Genomic DNA, 24,842 nt, shown 5'->3' on the forward strand with positions numbered 1-24,842 from the left:
AAGGAACACATAGTCTCTGAGTTTGTTTTGCTATTTCTCTGTAATTTCTGTAACTTTTTAAAACCGACAATCGCACATTCATGCATACTTCCGCAGTGATTGGCCTGGTGCGGTGCAGAGGTGAGACTTAAGCAGGGTTTGAACTTTCTTCTCAAGCTCTCTTTTGTCATTCTTTGCACAATAACTTCTGTTACATTTTGTAACATCTGTGCACTGCTATGAATTTCTTTGATGAGAGCCTGTCCGAAGGTTTGTGCCATTATCCTGACTTGAGTAATTACGACAGTTGGCTTTTCACCCCTTTTTTAGGTGTGGCCGTTGGGAACAGGTATAAACAGTTTTGACCTCAGACATGGTGGGAGAAGACATCCTAAGTACTAGTTTGTTTTGTGCACTGCCTGCTTTTATCTATCAGTTACTACTCCATGCATCTGATTCTGGATCTGACAACTAGTTAGAAGCTTAGTTGTTACCAAATGGGTGTAACTAAGCACAATACTGTACAAATAATTGCCATATGTCATTGTAAGATTATAACGACTATCATCTATCTAGTGTTTGCACTAATCCTGTAACAACAGCAGTATCTTGGTGCATAGTAAGCAGAAAGGCACAACAAAACAAGAGCATCCAGCTGGAGTTAAAACATGTCACAATAAAAATCATCATTATATTTTTTAAAGGTTATTAGGGCAATTAGCTATCTAGTGGTATTCTACATTGCTAATCCTACACTTGACAGCTTTTTAGAGGCTCACTGACTAAGAACTAAAGGTGGTGGCATGTGAGGAGGAGGAGGAGGAGGGAGTGAAATGAAACAATCCTCTGCTGAGAACGCACAGAAGCTTAAATCCGGAGAGGGCTGCTTGCGTTAATCCCCATGGATTAAGCTTCTAAATACTCCTATTCAAGCCAATTAATTCATGCATATATCTGTCTCCAGCTCTTTTCATGTCATTTAAGATGATGGAGGGCGACTTCCTGGGAAATCAGGAGGAGGGTGGATATGTATCTACATTAATGCACACAGGGCTCTCTCTTCAGGACCATGCAGCTACATACATCCTGATGCGGCGCACTCACACACACACACACACACACACACACACACACACACACACACACACACACACACTTGCACTAACACTATATTGCAGAGGTATACATTGAGAGTTTAAGGGGGAAATGATGGTGGGAGGGTAAGGATGAGGATGAGAGAGGGGCCTCCAAAAGTTGACTGACGTATTCTGACAGCTGAATACTAATCATGAGATCAACCTCTGGCTAAATCTACAGGATCTCACTAGGGCTTCTGGCTGGGAGAAGCATAAAAAGGATTAGCAGTAAATACAGAAGGCTTATAGAGAACAGAGAGATATCAGTGGACAGACTCAACAACTTGAAACAAAAGGCTGAGAGGATGAACGAACTATGGATGGTATGGATGAAAATAGGCATCCAGGTGGACAGTGGACAAGAACATTGACCTAAATTTATGTTAATTATTTTGGCAGGATTTCCAAATGATAATTAATCCAAGCAAATGCATTTGGAGTAAGAATGAAAAAAATAAATCAAAAATAAAAGATAAAGTCGAGTAGAAAAAGGCCAGATGGACTGCTGCAGCTTCATGCTTTCAGTTGTATTTTAAAACCATAATCAGGAGCTGGTACATTATAACATATAATGCAATATAGATTTTCTTTAAAGCTTAGACCTGCAACAATGCCTCTGTTCTTCTTTTGGAAAGAGTTAGACCAATGAAACAAAAAGAAAAACAAGTTACCCAATTAATTCTCTTGGTACATTGTTACATGAATTCATTTCCTGTTTTGAGTGATGTCACTAATGGTATTCTGTCCCGAATGACATCATGAGGGCCTGAAGTGGGCTGCAGTCTGTAGTGTTTCAGAAGCCTCAAGTCTCTGGTTACCAATCTGTGTGTGTGTACAAGCCGGCTGGCAGGCAGCAACCGCTGCATAGAGTATTAATAGGAACTCACATCACCCTGCAAGGCTTCCAGATAAATAGAAGCTCACATCAGGCTCACGTCCACTATCAGATTACATCCTCCAGATAATATCTGACGATATAAGTCTGATTACCAAAAAGTATTTAAAGTAACCTTAGATTGACATGAATAAGGTTAAAAACTAAACATTTACAAATGTGCAAATTATACAAATTGTCTACAAAGATGGGTGACACACAGTACAGACAAAATTGATTGATAAAGCTCACGGCTCAAACTGCGTCACCTTAAACACTCTGCAACCAGGCCCCAACCACTAATATTAATATAGTCCAGCAAACAGGTACAAACATGAGAGACTAATAAGATGTGTCAGTGGCTTCCCACAGACAGCAGATATTACTGCTGGTAGGTACGGCTGTGAGTTTGTCGACCAGTTCCCGAACCCACAACACCAACAGCTGCAGAATCAGCACCTTGGAGCCTTGGAGTACAGCCCTGACAAATCCTGTATTATATAAAATTGAGCCACTGGTGTGATTAGCTGTCTGTGCTCAGAGTCCATGTAGCCCTGACTCAATGATTTATTAGTAAACATGAAAATGACCTGTGAGTTTACTGTCTGAGGCTAACCGAAAGAATGGCAACCACTTCACAACAACATATCCTACACTTTCACAGGCATTACATACACCTGGAAATGTTTGGATGTCTTGCTCAAAGGAACTCCAGCCTTGTGGATGTTTGCTAACACAGCAGGTCAGTGCCCCTTCTCTCTGTGCCATTGCCATGTCCAAGGTAGGTAGACAGAAAATCAGCAGGTAACACAAAATATCAGTACTACAAAATAATGAAGTTACACATCAATACTCCCTCTGGTGAAATTCATGCTCTGCACTGGACTTGTGCATGATACATATTTAGGAGCAGTTGGCAGTGCACATGTTGCAGTGCTGAGAGACCAACTCCATTTCTGAGGACAGTGACAGGAGTGTTACACATTTCAGAGACCAATGCAAACACAAACAGCACGTACAAATTCCACAACCGAAAGGCCCCAGTTGGCCCCTAGGTGCAAATCGTCGTGTCAATGGTTAATTTTGGAATGCTAAACATAGCCAAAGACAGATAAATCAGTGCTAATATAAATGCTAATAAAAGATTAAATAAAATGATCATTATTATTATTACCATAAAAGCAGTTTATAACTATGTGTTGATAGCACTGCTACTCTTACCTGATATTCTTCAACTCAGGTAACTGCTGTAAGGTGTGCTCAGTCCTCAGATACTGTAATAAGGTTAGACGAAAAATTACTGTAGCTTGGAAACTTGTCAGATTTATACTGCAACCAGTGAAAAAATGGGACACACATGGCAGGACATAGTGCGAGACTGACCAGCAGCATTTATAGATCTGAACACCTTTTAAGAGCGATTATATGAATGGAAATCAAACTCTCAATCTTTAAACTTTTCGTCTCTCTTACTCTCTGTCCCAGGCGCTGTCTCTCCTTATCCTCCCATTCTGTCTTTCTTTTAACAGTCAGTCTGACTCTCTTTCACTCTGAGCTCACATCAGTCTCTCTGATTGGCCGACCCAGCTCGTGCACTAACCAGTGACACGCTTTAATTATTGAGCGGCTGACCTCAATTGGTTGGCTGGAACAGCCTAAAACACATTGCGCCACACACAAACAGTGCGTGCACATACACACCCACACATTTGCACACCACGCTCACACACTCACACAATCTCACTACATACTGCACACTTACATGCTCACCCTGGGGACAGTTTCTAAAGTCTAAATATATATACACTGTGGACAACATCAACTCTGCCTGTTACTCCTCTCAGTTCATTGATGCTAAGAGCAAGAATCATGCTGGAAAAACATATTTTTACAATGAGCTGTGATATAATATACAGTAATATACATTAAAACATGAATTCATTTCCTACAAGATATATTGGTTCATTTGTGTGATGAATTCCAGGCTAGTAACCTATTTACCGTACAGCTTAGCTTACATTGCAGGTACCTGTGGACACTAATGTTAGACTTTGGATAGCAATTTCATAAACCATTAAACGTTTTTCACTTGCTTTTTTCGCTTTACCATATAATTTCGTGTAGTAACAGGTTGTATCAAGACTATCATCTAATGTGACAACATTTATTTTATAGTATTCTTGCAATGGATACTACAGAGAGAGACCAACAGTACTCTGCTCTACCACTGTTTAGAAACATGTGGAACATGTGGAGAGTAACACATTTACAACACTCATTCAAACATACACACCCTTATGAGGGAATTAATTATTACTTATAGTGTGCAGTATATCACATAACATACTTGCTTTGCTTCATACTTGGAATTAAACTGGTGAATGAACAGCACAGAAGAAAAAGTTATTGAATTAATAATTTATGCTGACAGACAGCAGCTCATATGGGCTGCTTAAGTGTAACATTAACGATTATCACAGCTCTTTTGACAGTAATATACTGTATATATAGTCCTACATGGGTTTCCTTTAAAGGTACAAGGAGTTAAAATATTCAATATAATTTATGATACAACACTGATGTTGATTGGAAATATGAATCCTGTAATATGCCTTTCTGGTGCTACAAGAAAGAGAAATGATATACATCCTTTGGTATGCTATCTATGTACTTAGTATGCTATAATTTAATTTCTAAATATATTCTGGAGAGTATGACCTCTGTCACACTTGTCTCCCTACAAATGATCAAACACAGTAGATGATACTGGACATGTGATATCCACATTGGTTCATAAGACATGATGCAACCAGGGCATTTTTAGATTAGGGTGTGATGGTGTTCTACCTAGAATATTGAACGCTTTCCCACTGGTCGAACTAAATGTGAGTGGAAGAAGTATTTTACCTTCCTGCCAACGTCATGACGTCAACTGTTTGACACTTAAAGCAATAAAATGGCACACGTCTTCAGTAATGGCATTCATCTTGAAAACGCCTTCGGAAACATGAGTGACATGTTGACTCTCATTATATTTTGATGAGTGTAACCCAACTGGGCTCCATGGCATGCTGCATGGCTTGTGGCCTATGATTAGTTACAAATAGTTCAATGGGTCACACCTATTGGCTCTTATCCTGAAACCTTGCAGGGTTTAAACATACATCCCCCAAACCACAAACCCACTTCAAGTACAGTAGCCCACTCGAAATTAGCTTGGCAGGTGGACAGTATTTATTTGTCTTTAAACTATCAGGATAATCAGTTAATACTTATCAAAAACTTATATCAGTTTATAAAGCCTGTCTACGTTCCATTAAGGACAATAATACTAATACAATAGTGTAGTTTTAGGTTGCATTGGGCCTATGTCTGAGCACAGATTTTAATGTTGGACTTTTTCTGTATAGTTACAGGTGGTTCCAGTGCTACTGCACGATACACTGGTGTAAGAAAATGTACAAAGATGCATTTAAAAGTATACATTTAATTTACTATTGCCCCTCAAAAAGAACAGCTACAATTTTTAATATTGCTGATTCCACACACAACTAAACCAGATACATATGCACACTAGCATGGACACACACACACAAAAATGAGCTCAGTCAAACAGAGCTCTCAACATGGAGCTTCATGCATGCATGCGTGTGTCTATGAAGTTTGGCACTGTGTTTCTTTGGTCCATACGGCGTTTTGTATTTGCCATAATCCCCTGTCAGCAACACTTAGGCAGGCAGACAATAGCAGAGAAGATCGGCAGCCAAACCCCCTTCACTGTAAGCTTGGCAGGTCAGCGTGCAAGCAGCAGGTTACACACACACACGCGCACACACACACACACACACACACACACACACACACACACACACACACTCTTACACATATACATATACAAACAAACCAACAGTACCGCACACGTACAACCATGCAACACACACACACACACACACACACACACATACACACACACACACACACACACAGAAAACACACATGTCCCACTGAGATGCACGTTACTCACACCATCTCCCGGCCCTCTTCAAAGAGTTGTGGTGCAGTTCTCAAGGACACGGCTGTCTGACATCTCCTCTCTGTCTCTCTCTCCTCTCACTCTGGCATACTCTCTCTGTCTCTCTCCCACTCTCTCATTTGCTTCTCGGTTGCAGGACGCTGCCACAACGGATGCAAGTGTGTCGCTGCCTTTCTGCTCTCCCCTATATTCCTACCTTTCCCCTTCTCTCTCCTCTCCTCTCTTCTCTCGGTCTGCAGCTGAGAGGCAGAGCTCATTCTCTAAGCCATGAAGCAGGGCTTCTCTCTTTTTTCAAGTGCTGGGTAGTAGAAAACGAGGAAGTGAGAGAAAGAGGAAGGGAGGGAGAAAGAGGAGAGGAAGGAGTGCTGGGCGAACTGACCACACTGATGTGCCACTCCAGGACACCGGCGTTCTGCTAGAGTCCTACTGCAGGAAATAACAAACAGCTTTACTGTAAAGCAGCAGAAACTGTAGAAACATTATACATGTTTTAGCCTTGCCACAAAAGAGACGGATGGACAGGAACAAAAATTATTTTGGGAGGATGAGGGAGTAAATATTGGAAGATGAGAACAAAAAGAAACGGACATATTATATCTGTTTCCTGTAAACATGTACTGTCTGTGACTTCAACATCTTGAAAATATAACACTGCATTCAAAAAAATGTGGGTTGTTGGTTTGAATAGAAATACACAATATACATTTTGGCCAAAAAGAATATGGATGAGAACAGAAATGAGAGAGTGATGGGAGAAGAGAAGAGAAGAGAAGAGAAATGTCTTAACAAGACGAGAGGGGAGAAGTGGAGGGGAGGGTAGAAGAGAGGAAGTCTAAGTATTCCCCAAAGCCTTGCTGTCTTTTCTGAAAAATGGTCCCTGCAGGCCCGATCCAGAAAGAGTCAACACAAACAAACACAGAGAGCAGAAACAAACATCTATTTATGGAGGAGGGGGGTCCAGTTTCCCAACACCATTTGCTAGCAGCTTTTTTGACAATGTTAGCAATTCAGCAGTTTAAGAGTAACAACTAAAGGACAGAACAGGAGAGGAGAGGAGAGGAGAAGAGGGGGGAGGAGGAACAAGTAGCGACTCAGTTAAATCCAGTGTCCACATGAGTGACATGAGTTTCATAAATGAGCACATGGATCAATACATAGCAAAATAAAGTTCACATGTGGCTCATCAGAACATTAGAACAGTTTGAGAATGTGAAACTCTCCATAAATTATTTTCAATACATCCCAGAAGTAGGTCAATGCACAGTAGTCTAAATCTCTCTCTCCCAATCACCCAATCTTTCTCTCACTCTCTCTCTCTCTCTCTCTCTCTCTCTCTCTCTCTCTCTCTGTCTCACACACACACACACACACACACACACACCGCACACACACACACACACACACACACACACACACACACACGGTTAATAACACTATAAATAAAGCAGGTTGTACCTGTATGTGCATGTGTTAATAATAATAATAATAATAATAATAATAATAATAATAAAGAAGAAGAAGAAAAAAAAGAAGTGTATAGTGTATTTAGGTGCATAATCTGATGAAAGTGAATCTACTGCAAATTAAAGAAAATTCGAATAATGCAATTTTATATGTAGAAAACATTTAAACGTCCAGAAACTGGCCATCCTGTGGCTAATAATTATTTTTATGTTTTACAATAAGGTCTCACAGTTGACTATAACTGCTGTAATCACTGTTCTCTCTTTTTTAAAATGACATCAGGAGTGTGGCCTCCCTGATATGCACAGTTGATGTAACAATCCCCCAATCGTCTTGTTTGTGCTGTTGTTTCCGAAAAAACATCTAAGAGGGCATGTTAATCCCGCTTCTCAGTTTAGTCTCATTTAAGCCAGAGCTGTGTATTCCTCCTCAGACAGAAGCTATGCCACTAGTGCATTGATAAAGAAGCAGCAATTGATTTGCTGTGGAAATGCAGCACATCAGCAGTGGCTTATTACAAATGGGATCAATCAGGCTAGTTTTAGTTAAAGAGAGACCACCACTTTGGAGTTTTTATTTCAGACAATGTCCATTTTTATTAAAATATATTCTTCTCCAGCTTTATTTGCCAATTGTTCTTTGCCATCTTGCCTTCATCAAGGTGGTGTCTGAGGTTGTTTACAGTTACCTTATATTGATCAAATAACAGAGGCACAAATACACAGTAGTAAACATGAACCACTTTATCTTGGGTTAAATTTGGATTCATGTATCACTAAGTAACAATAGTCAGTAATAAGTAACCCTCTGCTAAAAAAATGTGTTTTCCTGCTTGTTCATTGATTGTGACGTTTGACTTTCACTGTGCAGGATGATATACAGGGTTTGCCACTAGAAGGCTGTTTTCATCTTCATCTGCGGAAAGTTTCCAACGTGGATATACAAGCAGGACTTTGCGACATTAGAACTAGTTTGGAGTAAATTGTGGTCCAATATGTAATTTATAAGCTGTAGAAAAGTTCACAAGCAACAGATCAGTCACTGATAATGTATGCATTATAGAAATACTATACTACATTTCTTCAGAGATAAAAGTGATGCACTAAACAGATATTTCCCACAGCTGTATCAAAATCCAACATCTTGTCCTTTTAAGTACACCTTTTATGGCAGGACTGCATTTGTAATACAAAGAATTTACATTTACGAGTCACATTGTACTGTACATTACATTCTTAAATGGGAAAGGGGAAAAAATGTGAGTATGAACGGTGGCCGGAGAGGAGGCCACCTGACATATCATTCAATGTAAGAATTGCAAGTGCAAAGATGTAAGAATTGAGAAGAGACTGAGGAGGAAGAAAACTAACAATAAAGGAAAGGGAGGAGATGAGAAACTGAAAATGTAGGAAACAGAACAGGTGAAGGAAAGGACGAGGACATGGAGGAAGATGATAAAAGCGGAGACACAAAGGAGGATAAGGGAAAGAGGGCAAGGACAGGGGTGAAGGGTGTAACTCACTCCTGTCCCCATCACCAGCGCCCAGTCCTAATTTACCCAGAACAATCAATCAGATCAGGAGGCAGACACTGATAGAGGACTACTATGCAACAGGATCCACCACGTACACACACAGTGAGAGAGATGGAGGACTTGCATGCAACAGGATCTATTCACACACACATACTTTTATGCTGACTAGAGGGAAAAAGTTTGCAGCTCATATCTGTAGCCTCTGCACTGACTTCTAACAACTAGGCTGTACTGTGTACCAAAGTCACCGTGGCTCTGAGGGGTCACAATGGGAGGTCAGGGCCCAGGAGACAGAACAAGCACACAGGGAACAGAACAGAAGTGAGAGAGCAAGAGGGTGAGGGAGAAAGGCGGGAGAGGGAGGAGAACAACGGCCAACAATAGGAAGAGAGAGAGACAGAGAAAAGAGCACAGTGCAAAAAAACAGAGGACAGAAACAGCAATGAACAAGAGGACAAAGTGATCGCGCCCTGCCACACTCTCAGTGAAAGATGAATGCACCAGCACAGAGAGAAAGAATAAAAGAGTGAGAAAAAAGGTGGCGTACTGATGCCAGTTCAGGTACAGAAGACGCTTTGTATTATAAAACAAACACACACAGATGTGAGGAGCAGGGAGATCAGTGTGAACACAGAAGTTTATTCATTCCTCCTCAAGTGCCCCTGGCCTTCTATCTGTTCCCCAAGGGTGACACTTTAGTATAAACACACAAACACTTCAATTACACCTCCCCGCCACATACACACATTTAAATTATTATTATGCATTTTATTTCATCCTACTGTACAGTCTTTTTACTGTGTTTATCATAAAACTTGGGGAAACTGTAGCTCAGGTGGCTCCTGTCCGCACATCGACACACCGCTCATCGGGTGTGTCAGTTTGAGAAAAACACTTTGGATGAGAGCTTCTACCAAATGAATGAAGGTAATATATCCTAAAACCTGGCTTCTTGATATGACACGACATAAGATCTATGTTTTAATGAGCCTGTATCCACAGATAAACATTTGTTTCAATTAAATTCCTCCTTTATTATGACATTTCAATTTTGGTTTCCAGTTTTTGTCAGGTAGGGATTTGTTGTCTTCAGCAGGATACATGTTTACTGAGTTGCCTTTAGCAAGATCAAATCATCACAAATCAAAGATGTCCCAAGAGCCTGTGGTTATGGAAGAGTCTCCTACAACTAGGCCACACGGTGACATTAATATTTGTTCTGTGTGCAAGCTTTTCCTGAGTAGGGGACTAATGAATTACACCAAAATATATTTAGAATAGGAAATTATTGCAAATATATTCAACTTTAGACTGAAAATGAAAATAATTGGTTAATTTATGTGATACAGTTTACCTTTTATCAGGTAATTAGCAGTAGAAAACATTTCTGTGTGATCAATGTTTTATTTCTTCTACCAGAGGGCAACACAAATGATTCTGAATGATTTGAGTCATCAACACTTACATATAAATAAAGCCGTATACATACAATATTGTTTGAAAAACATGTTTGTGCCATTACTGCAGGAATTGATTGCTCAAAATGAGCTCCAACCCCAGAAAAAACATTAACAATACTTTTAAAACATTTTGAGAGTGATAACATGTCTTTGTTATCACTCAGTGATCTGAAAGACCTTTGTCACGGTTTATCTTCAAGCATGGTTTATGAAGTTTGAAGCTTATTTATTTAAGGAAAGATGCTACACATTAATTAACACAAGGACGTAAATCCATTATGTAAATGTGCCACATTTAGCCATACGGGCTAATTTTCATTTGCAGTCCCTTTTCGTCCTTTGTCCTTGTTGTTATGTAAAAGTTCTCATATAGCATATAAAGTCAAAATATGTCTGTGCTTCACTTTTTATGTCGTCTTCTCTTCATAATATCATCATCACACTATTTTATTTAATTTTAGATTTGGACTAGCAAATAAAGTAAAATAAAGTAGATCACAAACAACATCTGAGTTATCACTAATGCATTTTTCAGAGCAAGAATGTACTTTCAGAAGTTTTTCTTGGGTTTTTACTAGATATAGGCATAATCATATTATCTTTACTCCCTGGTTATAATATAATGTAGTTGCCTCGAGAATATATTTCTACAGCGACCAACATCATGAATCTTCACACTATAAAATCGAGCTGATTGAATTTATGACTAATTTATTTGACTTAAGACTAATTGGAGCTATGCTTTATTTATCCAGTAAATTATCCCAAAGTGCCTCTCTGTTTGTGTGCGTGCATGATAGGAACAGGCAGAGAGAGAGAGAGAGAGAGAGAGAGAGAGAGGAGGAGAGGACATGTGAGATCTACACTATCTATTTTAAATGATGACACATTTAATTTAGGCCCTGCAAAAGAAATTAAAAAGCATAGCTGTTATTAATGAAGATGGAGCATAATGAAGGAAGGCTACACACATACACACACACACACACACACAGACACACACACAAACACACACACACACACACACACACACACACACACACACACACACACACACACACACACACAAAGACCTTCTTCTCACACTGAACTTAACTTTATAATAACAGGCAGCTTTTCTCTTAAAATTATGTGGGATCATTTAAAAAATGCTATACATTAGGTGCTATAACTATCAGCAATGAAATACAGATAATTATTAAAAGAAAATCTGCATGAATGGAAATATTGTCAGTGTGTATTCATGTTTTCAGATTTACATGAATGCTCTTATTATTTATTCTAGTTACAGTTTCCTTGTGTGCTCCTGTATTAGATACATAAATTGTGTTGCCCTGAGCAACTTAAGCCTACACTGGAAAATGTCCTCAAGCACAAGGGATCTTTACAGATCACATCATGTAAGATTTTAATAAAAGCTAAAGCCAAACATTACACGGTTTCGATGTGGCAGTAATGGGAGACTCAAAGTCATGTTTCTCCCAGCACTGTTGAAGTCATTGAGGTTGTAAATTGACTGAACAGAAAAACAGGCTGTGGTCTTAGACTTCCCTTAATTTTGTTACAGGTTTGCCAATCTCATGCCATTAAATGTATAGCCTGCATAGCACTTCTATTGATTAACAAATGACAACAGCGTCAATGTGTCGCAATGTGCACTTGAGGTCAGGGACTTATTGCCTTATTTCAATTCTTTCTTTTCTCCCTCTCTCTCTCTCTGTCTCTAACTCGCTCTCATCCATTCCCCCTTTCTACCTTTACCTCGCAGTATTCCCTCCCTCCCCTTAAATAGATATTGAAGTTTTCTATTTAAGGCAGATGCTGTTTAACTTCCTTGGGGTGGGAAGTGAAAGGCAGGCAGAGGGCCATCCATCTCGCTATCCACCTGCTGACATCTTTAAACGCTATCGACACCCACTGCCAGCATTAACATGCAAAACCGCACTGCCCGTTTGATTTCATTAGCTCATTGTGCAAAGGGTTTTCTCTTGCCCTGTTGATGGGATTTTGACTGCAATTATTGGATTGGATGCAGAATTGGCAAAATTTCCAACTTGTCAGAGAAATGCCATTTCTGCACCGCTCTATGTAAGTTTTTAAAACTCTGCATTAACGCATTGGTTGGTTCTTTTCTTCCCTGGAAGGCTCTACGTCAGAAGTTGGTGGGCTATTTGTCAGAGTAATCAAACTGGAGAAGTATAAATGATGGCAGACAATGAGCAGTCCGTTAATATGCTCCAAATAATATTATCAATCAAGCACCTCAAAGTCAAACATAGTAATGTAAGTCAATCTAATGATAGATCTATTTGGATAAATACTTAGTTTAGTTTATACAGAGAGTTGAGAGGCAGAGTTCCCCCTTGGTGAAATGAGTAATGCAAATAAACATGCATCAAATTGTGACCACTCCAAAGATCATAACAATCAATAGAGAACATAGGTAAATTCTTCTTCAGAACATGGTTAAAATTATATGCATGATGAGATATCTGACAGGCTGACAGTTCTCCATGACTCTGAGGGAACAGTTTAACTTGTGGGGTGCACCAGGATTTCATTGTAGGAACTGCCCACCGATCCACACACAAAAACTGTTTTAATCTGATCTTTTGTTGTTTTTCTTAGTAATGCACGAGTCAATTTAAGTTTCTTTTTTTTTGCATTAGACTGTATTTTTACTGTTGCCATGTCCTGACTAAGGTACCAATGATTAAAACAATAAGCCTCTCTCTCTTGCTTTCTCTCTCTTTCTCTCTCTCTGTCTCACAAACACACACACACACACACACACACACACACACACACACACACACACACACACACACACACACACACACACACACTCATACTCTCTGCACAGAGAAAGACACTGTAGGCTAGGAAGCAGAGTACTGTATCTTTGCTGCCACCTAATGCAGATATCACATACGCCGTCTCCCAGCACCAGGAGGCTTACTCCTACTTTGTCTCCAGCTCAGGCTTTGGGTTTTTTAATCCTGCCGTGTGGGGTTTCAAACACACTCATAGGTCCTTGGCTCTTTAGCACTGCGGCAGGCCTTGGGTGACATGGGATTTTGTTTTCCATGGGTGGCAGTGTGTGGGGCGTTTGTGATATGCTAATTTAATCATTTTTGTCCACTCCTCCCCTTTCCTTCTTTCCATTTTGCACCTATCAATCTAATCACTTCATCGGGATTCCTGGAGCAGGTGGAGAGAGAGAGGTGGGGGAGAGGGAGAGACACAGAGAGAAACAAATAGATAGATGGAGGAAAAGAGAGAGAGGGAAAGAGAGAAGAGTCTCTGGCTGCGGCAATACCACAACAGCAGCCCTTTCATCTATGAGCGGATGCGGCCTCCATCCAGTCATCCCGCAACCCCCCACACACGTGCACACTCACACCTCCTGAATGCTTTTAATTTTAGAGATGGTTCACTTTAATTATTATGAAAATTAAATCAAATGTAATCGGCGGATTAATGCGACCGATGAGATAATTCAGCCGCATGGTGATGAGAGCAGGGTGGATCATCTATAAATCTCCACCAAAACACTCAGGAGGAGGCAGGCAGGCAGGGATGCTGTGGGGTGGAAGTCAAGGGAGCCTCTTCTAATCCTACAGTAGGTTGACATGTTGTTTCAGAGGGACAGATAACATTTTAAATCAAAAATAAAACTTATTAAATTCAGTTTCCAACAGAAAGGTCAGTAAAACCAAACATACTTTGTGGATAACGATACTTTATATATCAGAGTTTTGTTCAAATGAGTACACAGTCAAAGAGGTCCAAATACTTACTGGACTATCCACAATGGCCAAAACGGGGCTCCTATTAACAATGCATTAATCCAGGTTTGTGCTGTCTGTGAACATACAATACCTCTTTTTATGTGCTGAGATTTCTTACTTCTTCCCTTTTGCCAGTTAAAGATATTTTGAAATTTGTTTTAGAAATAGAAAGAGGAGATTGTAATTCATGTAGCACACACCACCTAAAAAGAATTTGTGAAAGTGAAGAAATTATGGAGAAAGCCAAGGATGTTGTTGGTGTGATTATGGGCTTTGCATTATGTAAGTCCCCAGCATCTGATCCTAAACTTACACCAAAGATTCAAAGCAAGAACACAAACATGTATGTGACTGCACACAGAAGCAATCAGTACTAAGGGAATGGAGAACATTACTGCAATCCAAACTTTGAGGATTTCCAATGACAAAGAGCCACAGAAGCTATACAGTGTTCTTGCGTTTGATGTGGTCACTGGAGTCTAACAAGAAAACAAGGTTACATTTTGGTGTTCATTTTAGGTGAAAGGAGGACATGAAAATATCACAAATTAAGTCAAGTTGTATTGATCACTTTTTGTATGATATTTTAAAACTTAAGTTTGGCTTAAGCTTTTTTCCCATCCCCTCCATCCCAATCTCCTCCTTCCATCTATCCTTCCTCTTTCTCCTTTCCCATAACTTTATGTTCCTTTCCTTCTTTTATTCCATCTCATCTTTCCTTTCTAGACTCTCACTACTTCACTCGTTTCCCTTCCTCCTCACCTCCTTCTCTCCCTCCCTTAATCACAGAGTGTGAGGGAATTGATAACCGTCTATTACCATATGTTGCTCCATGATTAATGTTCTCCGGTCTTTCTCGTTGTTTCTCATTCATAGCTCATGTCATGGCCCATAAACTAATACCTAAAAGAGATCTGCCAGATGATTTCCACTCTAAAAAAAGAGGGCAAGAGAAAGAGACACTCAGACCGAGAGATACTGATACTTAAGTCTAGTAAAGGGCACAAGGAGAGGGGCTGTTAGCAGCACTGTAGGAAAGTCAAAGATGAAACAAGGGGAAGAGAAAGAGTTTTTCGTGCTTTGTCACTGATTGAAATATTTAGTTCCATTTTGTCTGGCAGAGCAGGTGTCAGCGTTATGCCAAATGGAGTTATTAAGGGCATAAATCTGAGGCAAGAGCTGATTTGTTACATCCATCATGGCATATTTATTAGGTACCACCATTCTGTTATGAATCTATTGATAACAAGTGACAAGTATTGTGTTATGGGGCAGCTTCCATCAAGGCTCACATGAAAGTTACATTTTATGTAATTAAATGTTGGTTGATAATTTTCATTTTTGCACCTAATAAGGAGGAAATCACACATACATTTAAATACATTTTCATATATACAATTGACATTTTTTTCTGTAATTTTATTCAGGCAATGGTACGTTTCACTGGCCAACAATTGCATCATATCCCCTTTGCTCAGGCATCAGCATTGTGGTTGTCTGCCAGACGCTGTCATTAATAGGTTTTTTTTTTTAAACCACATTTTTATGACTACTTAGTTCCTTTAGTACTTTAACAGGATAAAGGATTTTAGTCATCAGACGCGTGGATCTTAAGTCATCAGAGAAATAAGCGGAGTAATGTTAGCAACGGCTTGGTCTTATGTTACTGTTTTGATGTGAAAGGCCCCCTAGCTGCAGAAATTATTGTATATTTTAAAAATTGTATACATTTTGGCTAATATAAAACTCTGCATGAGATCGAAAGTCACTGTTGCGTTTTAAGGTTAAGAATCTTCAGTGTATAATAAAAAACTTGAGAAAGTGATTTCCATCTTTTAAACTAAAGGAAAGACCTCACATATTAAGCTGTGTGTGTGCGAGGAAGCTAGGGACAGTGAATTTTAGCTTTGTAAACCCTGGCAAGCTTGGATCAGTTTCCAGATGGCACACACACTTAAACAAATGAGCACACACACGCATACACACACACACACACACACACACACACACACACACACACACACACACACACACACACACACACACACACACACACACACACACAGAGGTTTGAAAACTGAAACTATGGATCTTGACCCAAATTTGGCAAAGACTGAAACAAGCTGGCTTATAGTGACACAAAAACAACACTCTGGGATGTATAGGTCTATTCACATCTCCTCTGGTTCTCAAAAAAAGTCTATGTGTGACATTTTCTATTCCCCTCACACACAGAAAGTATGAAACAAACACACATCGTCCAAATTCTGGTCTTTTCATAATGTAATCTGTTTATTCTTATGCCTGTATTCTATCCCTGTTTGGTCTTCCACCTCATGCATCTAGACACAGTGTACTAAATACTAAGTGACACACTATCACAGGAATGTGAATGCATAATTGATAAGGTCATACATTTTATGTTTATTCTTGCTGACCATTACACTCTGAACAGGCGGGTACAATATGCACCGGTGTTAGAGATTCTTGCAGCTACTGAAATGAGAGAAGGAAAGTTATGACATCTTACTGTAAGCACAAATGATAATTTATTGATTTGTTATTAAGTAATATGCTTTATCTACTTATTTAACAATTGCAGTGTGGCCTTGTGTCAGGTGGTGGAGTAGGCAAGGAAGTGCTGCAGTTAATAATACAGTGCTGTGATACAGCTCGATCAATACTTGTGAACAAACAGTGCATTGTAAGGACTGACTCTTGACGTCACCGCTAGTTTAAGTCACATTATCATCAGGGATTCTTTCCAGATCAAAAACATGAGCTTCAATGCCATGATGCACAGAATAAATGTATGCTTCATTTACCTTTCTTTACTTTTGCAGAAACCTCTTCTGGTGTAATGATCTTATGAAAAATTCCTTTAGCTGTCCCACAGGAAATGCTTAACATTCATATTGCACTCAGTCATGTCACTGGGAATTAGAGTCCAAAAGAGTCATCTGATAGGTTGCCTTGCAAGGATTCTTCAATCAGAATTTCCAATGGGCCCTTTGCAGGATACAAATAGCAGTTGTCCACACAGCATTATTTTGTAAACCGGGTGTGTGTCATAGTTTTTTTCTCAGAGGTGTTTGACTGAAATTGTATTTTACATCACACTCTGGTTTTCAGTTTAAATGAGCGAAATCATTTCCCAACTGAGCTCTTTCCTCTTGTGGGTTCCCAGAGGGTTAAACTGAAATTCAATCACTGAAGACAATTGGGGTGTAATTAAGCTTCTTCTAATTTAACTGTCGGTCAGGAATTGATAATAATATTAGCCTTTCCTTAGAAGGGAACTCAATTAAAAAAAACGAGCCAGCGACATTAGCTATCTATGAGACACTAAGAGTGGAAGCCAAAGAAGGAGGGATGAGAAGAGCAGTAAATTAATGTAACAAAGAAACAAACTGAGTATAAAAATGTGCAGTAGCCAACTCTAAACAGAGAAAAACAAGGAGCAAAAGAAAATAAATGAAAGAAAGGGAAAATGAGAGTGTGAGTCAAGTATGCATAATAATGTGCACAGAACTCCAGTCTATATTTAAATGGTGCCATTGAGCTGCTTGTTGAAAACAGAAGCAGTTGAGTTGACTGGCTTGCCTGTACCAGTGAAAGGCCATGCATACATTATTCTGGAGTTGAGATAATTTGTCTACAATTAGCTAGAACAGGGTACAGTGAGAGGCTGATTAGCATGTTGGTACAAGTCAGCCACAGGAATAGAGACACAGGGGCTTTGAAACTGACATGAATTCGACACCGCACATACTCTGTCATATTTTCGTTTTCCTCATTCATTGTCTTGCTTTTTTTATGCACTCTTCTTTAAGGATGAATTAATATTCATGCGGAAGCAAAATGATGAATATGGATGTGCAGACAAACTGACTTGTTTCTGTGACGATAACAAGAAAAAAAAGAGAGAACACAGAACATAGTCCCTTGAGAAACAACGTGTGTGGATTTCTAGTTTAGTTTACTTGGGGGAACCCACTATATGGATTCCCTGCAGTGTACCCTCTTTGTGTTAAAAAACATATCAGAGAGCAAACTGGTTTAAATATTTTTCAACAATCATTTTGGTACCAGAGAATTTAAATAGTGTGTAAGGTGCCTGAATTGCTCAGCGGCTTTTATTCAGATCAAATAAAAGCATTCATTCTTTTCAGCTGATTTTGGGAGGGCAAAACTAGAGAGAAAATCTATCTGGCCTCTCAAAAGCAGCTACTCAGTCTGATAAGCCTCTGTAGAAGATGACAAATTAATCTGAATTCATCTCACTATTAGGACCTCAGTACTTGTGCCAAACAAACACACACACACACACACACACACAAAAAAAACCAACAACAAAACAATCATACAAGATCAGAGTTTTTTTAAGATTCAAACAACATGAATGTCTGTGTATTTTCCCAGCATAATTAAGGTCATCAGCATCTTAACAACAAATGTCAATGGCTTAGCTTGAGCAGTCTGCAGAAGACTCTTCAAATCAAATGCGATCAATGCAAATGATCCTTTAACAACATCCAACAACAGGATCCAAGAGACAAGAGGAGGAAACCATAAATTAACCTTTCTGTGGCCAAGTGCTCAGCAGCACCAGCAAGTGGGAGTTTACACAAAGACGGATGAGCAAAGAGAACCACAAATCTTCTAAAAAGGCTTATAAAGTTGTTAAGAGAGAAAACTCAATTCCAAATACACACACTGCATATGCATAATAAGCTTCTGAGTAATGAGTATGCATGATTTGCTTCCAGCTGATATTTTACAGAAGGTGATATTCATTTAAATGAATCAATTCAATCAATAATGTATATTTTTCATTATAATTAATGTAAAAGGAATTAACAAATGTTTAATCAGCCAGTCGCCTTCGACCGTCTGTCACACTGTGACCCACAGTGGCCCCACATGACCATCCCTATGAAAACTTTTATGGGGCGCAACCAAAACTGAGTTTAGAGTCTGACTAATGTCATGTGTAGACCAGACTGAGCTAATCTGACTCTCAGGTGATGATCAAGTTAATTAACCTACAATCTAATTTTAGATGGGTGGCAGTTGTGTGAGAGATATTTTCTGACCAACAATCACTGGTCATGTTAACTACAACTTTTTCACTAGACCTTCTCTTTAAATCAATATAGTGTTTTTACAGTACACCTTTAACAGCCATGGAGGCAATCCAATGCCTGGTGTGATGTCAGCTCAGAGATCAGGCCAGTTGGAGAACTAGAGGGACGAGAAGTGTAAAAAATCTGCGTGAACAGGCACCACAGCATGTGCATGACTGATTTTATACAAAATCTAAAAATCATATTTAGAGTGGCTGTCTGGATCCCTGTTAATTTTAATAAATTAGATTGCAGGCTGTTGTCCACATGTGACTCGCTCCCTCGGTGTATATTACATGACATAAACACAAACAGCATGCAAATATCACAGTGGGGATTACATTTGATCACTTTCCATGAAGCAAGCTGCCACTTTGGTCTTTCGAATAACATCTTTTTCTCATTCTGTCTTTACCAGCATCTCTAAAGTATCTAAACAAAATACCAAAGTACAGTACATCATATATGATTTATTCCAAAAAGCAGGTCCAGAATATTAATTTAATTTTCCTCCTTTCTAGAATCCAGTGATCACACATTTTCTGGTGCGGTTTGAGCCGAGAAGATATAACACCAATGTGAAAGCAAACCTCCAGAGAAAAACAATCCCATCTATCCCACCATGCATATCTTCACCTTTCCCGCTTCTCTTTGGACGGCAGGCAGCGTTTGAAGCCTTATCGGGTTCTCTGCTGTTTCATGTCTGCCAGATGAAGGCTTTTAATGTCGGAGCAAAAGGTAGCATCTGAATAATTACTAGGGCGCCAAGCTGAGAACGCAAATGACTACACACAGCAACAGATGTGTTACACACACACACCAACAGAGCAGCACAAACATGACACACATGCAAACAAATAGGCCATTCACACACACATAAACATGTAATCATGCACAGCTATAGCCCATCTTTGTCTCGGTGTCACACATATGCATAGATGCAGACACACACACACACACACACACACACACACACACACACACACACACACACACACACATACACAGCAAAAGCTTCAGTTCAAAGTCTGAACTACCACTGCAGTTGATAAGCAGCCACACTATCCTTTGGGGGCTCGGATGGAAACATCTTGAGAAGTAGTATTTTCTCCAATCTCTCTATTTCCTGTCACGGTGGATACCATTGATGCCTTGCTTCTTGTGACACTTGTACTGGCATACACACACTTAACAGTTACCAAGTACCTCTATCCATTGCTGGCCCATTTTAAACCAAGTCTTCATAAACACTCTTCAAATGCTCTGAGGTTTCAGTGGTGTGTGGTGTCCCGCTGTGTTGGGATTTCCTACCACTGCTTAAATACTTAATTTTTGTTTTGCTGTATAGTTAGTACTGATGTTCTGTTGTATGGGATTCTTTACTTTAAGTTTATGAGATATCTGTGGCCACACACCGTAGCAGGAATTGGGCGTCTCCAAATTGAGAGAGGCACTGTGCTCAATTTTACGCACATGGCAAAGCAGTGGTAAAAAATTATTCATAATCCTTAATTATCCCAAAGCAGCGACAGGATAGGTCAGGATCTAATGGTAATTGTCTTTTTCTACATGTTGGAGAAAAAAAAATGTTCACTCAAATCCCAGTTTATCCAGTCAAATCGTTTGGAATAAAGTAGCAATCCTCTGGAGTCGTGCAGCTCCATCAGAGCTGTTGGGATTTTTATTTTATTTTAATTCCATTTCCTTTAGGGAGTCAATATATATACACTTTTTTTTTCTGTCCTGTCAAGTTTATTTCACATATCAGTTATCAATTTTGCTGCTTAAAAGCAATGCCTCAAAATGTTTGCAGCAGATGGTAATAAAAAAACTAAAGAAACTGATTTTATTGTACTATATTTTACTGTAGTGGACAGATGGGCCCATCATTATAAATGGACAGAAATTTCCATGTTTTGCAAATCATAAATCTAACAAAATTGTCTATTGATTGTCTGTCATTGACAGAATATTTTAGTTGTTGCATATTAATATTTGGGTGTTGAATTTAAGTAGTATCGATGTTGCATGGCTGTTTTGGTGAATTGCTCCCCAACATGCAATGTTCATGGTGAAAGTTTGGTACAATGTCGGTGGACAGGAAGTTTAACAGTTGGCAAATTTAACTTTAACAAGGTGTGACACAACGGATATGATACAATATATTTTCTGTTCGAACGAAATGGTATGTTGGCTATCACCCTGTGTTGTTTTTCAGCTACAGTATGTGTATTGGTGGTACCTTTAATCAGAATGACAGACAGACAGCAATACTCCCTGCCATTTACCTAAGAGGCTGCTCATTCATCTGGCAGCTCTCTCTCTCTCTTTACCTCACATATACACTTTCATTCTGTCTTTCTCATTCTCTGAGTGTCAATTAATCTTTCTCTCTTTATCCATCCAGGTTGTTCTCCCCCCTCTCTCACTCACTTTCACACACATTCAGTACGGTTCTCTCCCGCCCTCCACTCATTGTGCTGTTGCCAGTGTAGTTAAGGTGATGGCTTGACAGACAGCGCTTTAGGGTGACGCCTGTTTGCCTTGTGTTTTATGGCGTCAGTATTGTGAAGAAGGCATTAAGCATCTGTCGCCGTCATTAGCCGGCCAGCACACTCAGTCTGTTACGAGATGCAGATGAATGACTTGAAGGAAATCCAAATGTTCACATTCTGTCATTCCCTCCTTGGAGCGTTTTATTGGATTTTCTAATTACACTCTATCATTTTGTTTTCTTTTTGTTTCTGTCGCTGGATATAGAACAGCTGTTAAAATATCATGGTTGAATTGTGACTTTAAAGATTATTAACACTTACGTTATTACATTGTTTTACATTTTTATTATGAAAAGTACAGACAAGGTGATTTACCACTTGTTTCACAACACCACAAATCAGATGTACTTAAACAATGAACAATACAACCACAGTTTGATCTGTTGGCCACTATAGAACAGTTGGCGGTTAAATGTCTTCCTAAAGGGCACCTCAACGGGGGTGATCTGGAAGGGAAAGTGCTGCTCTTTCCCTTGCATGCCCAGATTTTTCCTGAGATGAAAACAGTGTCATAAGCTCACATCTCTAACCTTGAGGTCACCACTGCCCTTATTTTTATTTAAGAGACAAAACATTTGTGAATGAGGCCCATTGTTGTTTTGTGTGCTACAGTGCACCTTTTTTCACATTATATGATGTTGCAGCCTAAATTTAAAATTAATTTGGATTTTGTGACAAAAACCTAAAATGTCAAAGTTATTTTGTTTTTTCTTTTATATAAGATGCATTTGCATCTGGCCAATGTCTTCAATCAGTGGTTCTAAGTTCCATGTGTGTGTCTGTGCTTCCCCTTACGGCCGTCCAAGTATGTTCTTGTGTAGCTTTCTGTCTCTGCATGTGTGTGCCTAATGCAATGCCCCAAGCAAAGCCCCCACTGGGACATCATGGTCAGACAGACTTATTCAACAACACAAATAAAAATCAATAAACAATCTGAAGTTTTCACCCTAAACACTGCTTCTTTTTTTAAGCTCTGTTTTTTCAATGAATATACAACATGGTCAGGACCTCAGCGGTGTAGACAGGTCCTGTCCCTGGGAGAGATTAGATAGTGTCTCTAAAACAAGAAGAAAATTGAGGGAGAAAGGAGAGCAGAGGAGAAAGGAGGTTCTGTATAAGGAGAGCAGTGACACGATGGGTCAAATCAAATGAATACAGTCTGGAATGGAAAAGATTTATAGAAAAAGATGAGGAGGGATAGGACAATGTCAGTGCTAAACAATCTAACATCCAGCGTGAGTTGGTGGAAGGAAAGGTGCAGTATGAAAAAGAAAGAACACATTGAGAAATAAAAGCGTCAGTAACAAAAGAAACAAACTAATAAGCAATTTAAAAAATGCGGTGGCACCTTAAACTGGACAAATGTATTTGGCTTCTTTAGTCTACTGTATCAAAGTATTATTTTTGTATTATTATTTGTATTTTAATAGTGTTTAAAGAAAAGATCTTTGATGTACAGACTGTTCAAACAGCCAATTTATGTGGACATCTCACACACACACACACACACACACACACACACACACACACACACACACACACACACAAAAATTAAACCCCGCAGCATGTGTGGGTGTGTTTGTGTATGTGTGTGTTCATGCGTGTGGGTTTATGTGTGAGTGTGTTTGGGAAGGGCCACTTTGCCAAGAGCACTAATTAGAGGTCAGTTCAGTTTGGGTAGATTCTGTTCTCACCCTCTGATTCCACTGCCAGGTCACCACTGGGCTCCTACCCTGTGTGTGTGTGTGTGTGTGTGTGTGTGTGTGTGTGTGTGTGTGTGTGTGTGTGTGTGTGTGTGTGTGCACGCCTCTAAGCCCATATGTGGCAGAGAGAGAGGTGAGGGCTGGTAGGTCTTGGGGCCAGACCAGGCAGCCAGTCAACCCAGTGAGGAGGGCTCCGTCATGGGATGAGGCCGCTGGCTGGCCTGCCTCTCTGGCCTGGATCTATGAATTTCTGTCTGCAGGCCCTACAGGTCGTGGGCCCATATACGTCTGTAAGGCTACTGTCACATCACATAACAGCAAACAATCTTGTTTTCTTCTGTATTCTCTGCAGCTCACTTACTCCCTGTCTCTACCTTTTATTCTCTGCAATCTTTGGAGATGATTTATATATTTCTGTTTGTGAAACCTTCATGAAACACATGAAAATTAAAGCAAATAACACAGATGTGGGTGACACATATTTAGATGAGTACAGTATAACAGGTTATAACAATAAAAGAGCAGAGATCTGAATCTGAATGCATATTCACTTAACCTGCAAAGTACATGCCTAATGCAAAAAATCCGACATTGAAACCTCAACTCAACATTATTTAGCAAAGACAGAAAGACTATTTTTTTGTAAAGTTTTATTTTGTGAAGACAAAATGTGTAGTGTGTTGAATAATCTTGAATAAGTACACAATTTAATTGATACAAGATAATACCATACCATATTATGGACTCTGAATGCACATTAACAAAACCAGCACTTCTTACAGCATTTGACAAGTCAACAAGTGGGTGGATAAAAACTCAGCTGGACCAAACATTTAATGATGTGCAAATAACTGGAACAGCTATATTGTAGTGTGGATCTTTTCCTTTCTTTGACTAGATCAAAGATAGAAATGGTAAACTTTTTATCTTTTGAGTTGTTTGATCTATTTGCTTTATGACTGAAGAATAAAGACAGTTTGCTATAAAATGACATTTTTGATATTTTTCAATACTGTGCGTACGGTATGTATTCAGACAAATCTGTGTCATGTCATGTCATGTAAAAAATGCTGAAACTCTGTCATGGCATATGATACACCTCAGAAACAAGCCTCCACAGAGCGAGGCACTGCAGTATATAAAGATGCATATCTGCCTGTCACTATGTGAAAGACAGCCATCAAACA

At 39.4% G+C, this 24,842-nt stretch overlaps 1 protein-coding gene across 1 annotated transcript in view; it reads right to left on the reverse strand.

The window, feature by feature from the left end:
• esrrga (estrogen-related receptor gamma a) overlaps positions 1 to 3,263 on the reverse strand; it is a 155,240-nt gene extending 151,977 nt beyond the window's left edge. Inside the window, exon 1 of the mRNA XM_051379596.1 lies at positions 3,211 to 3,263. The gene's annotated coding sequence lies outside the window, so the exon portion shown is untranslated. The remainder of the gene's footprint in view (positions 1 to 3,210) is intronic.
• Between the last annotated feature and the right edge of the window lie 21,579 nt (positions 3,264 to 24,842).

Source organism: Dicentrarchus labrax, unplaced genomic scaffold, assembly GCF_905237075.1.
Source record: "Dicentrarchus labrax unplaced genomic scaffold, dlabrax2021, whole genome shotgun sequence".
Lineage (NCBI taxonomy): Eukaryota > Metazoa > Chordata > Actinopteri > Moronidae > Dicentrarchus > Dicentrarchus labrax.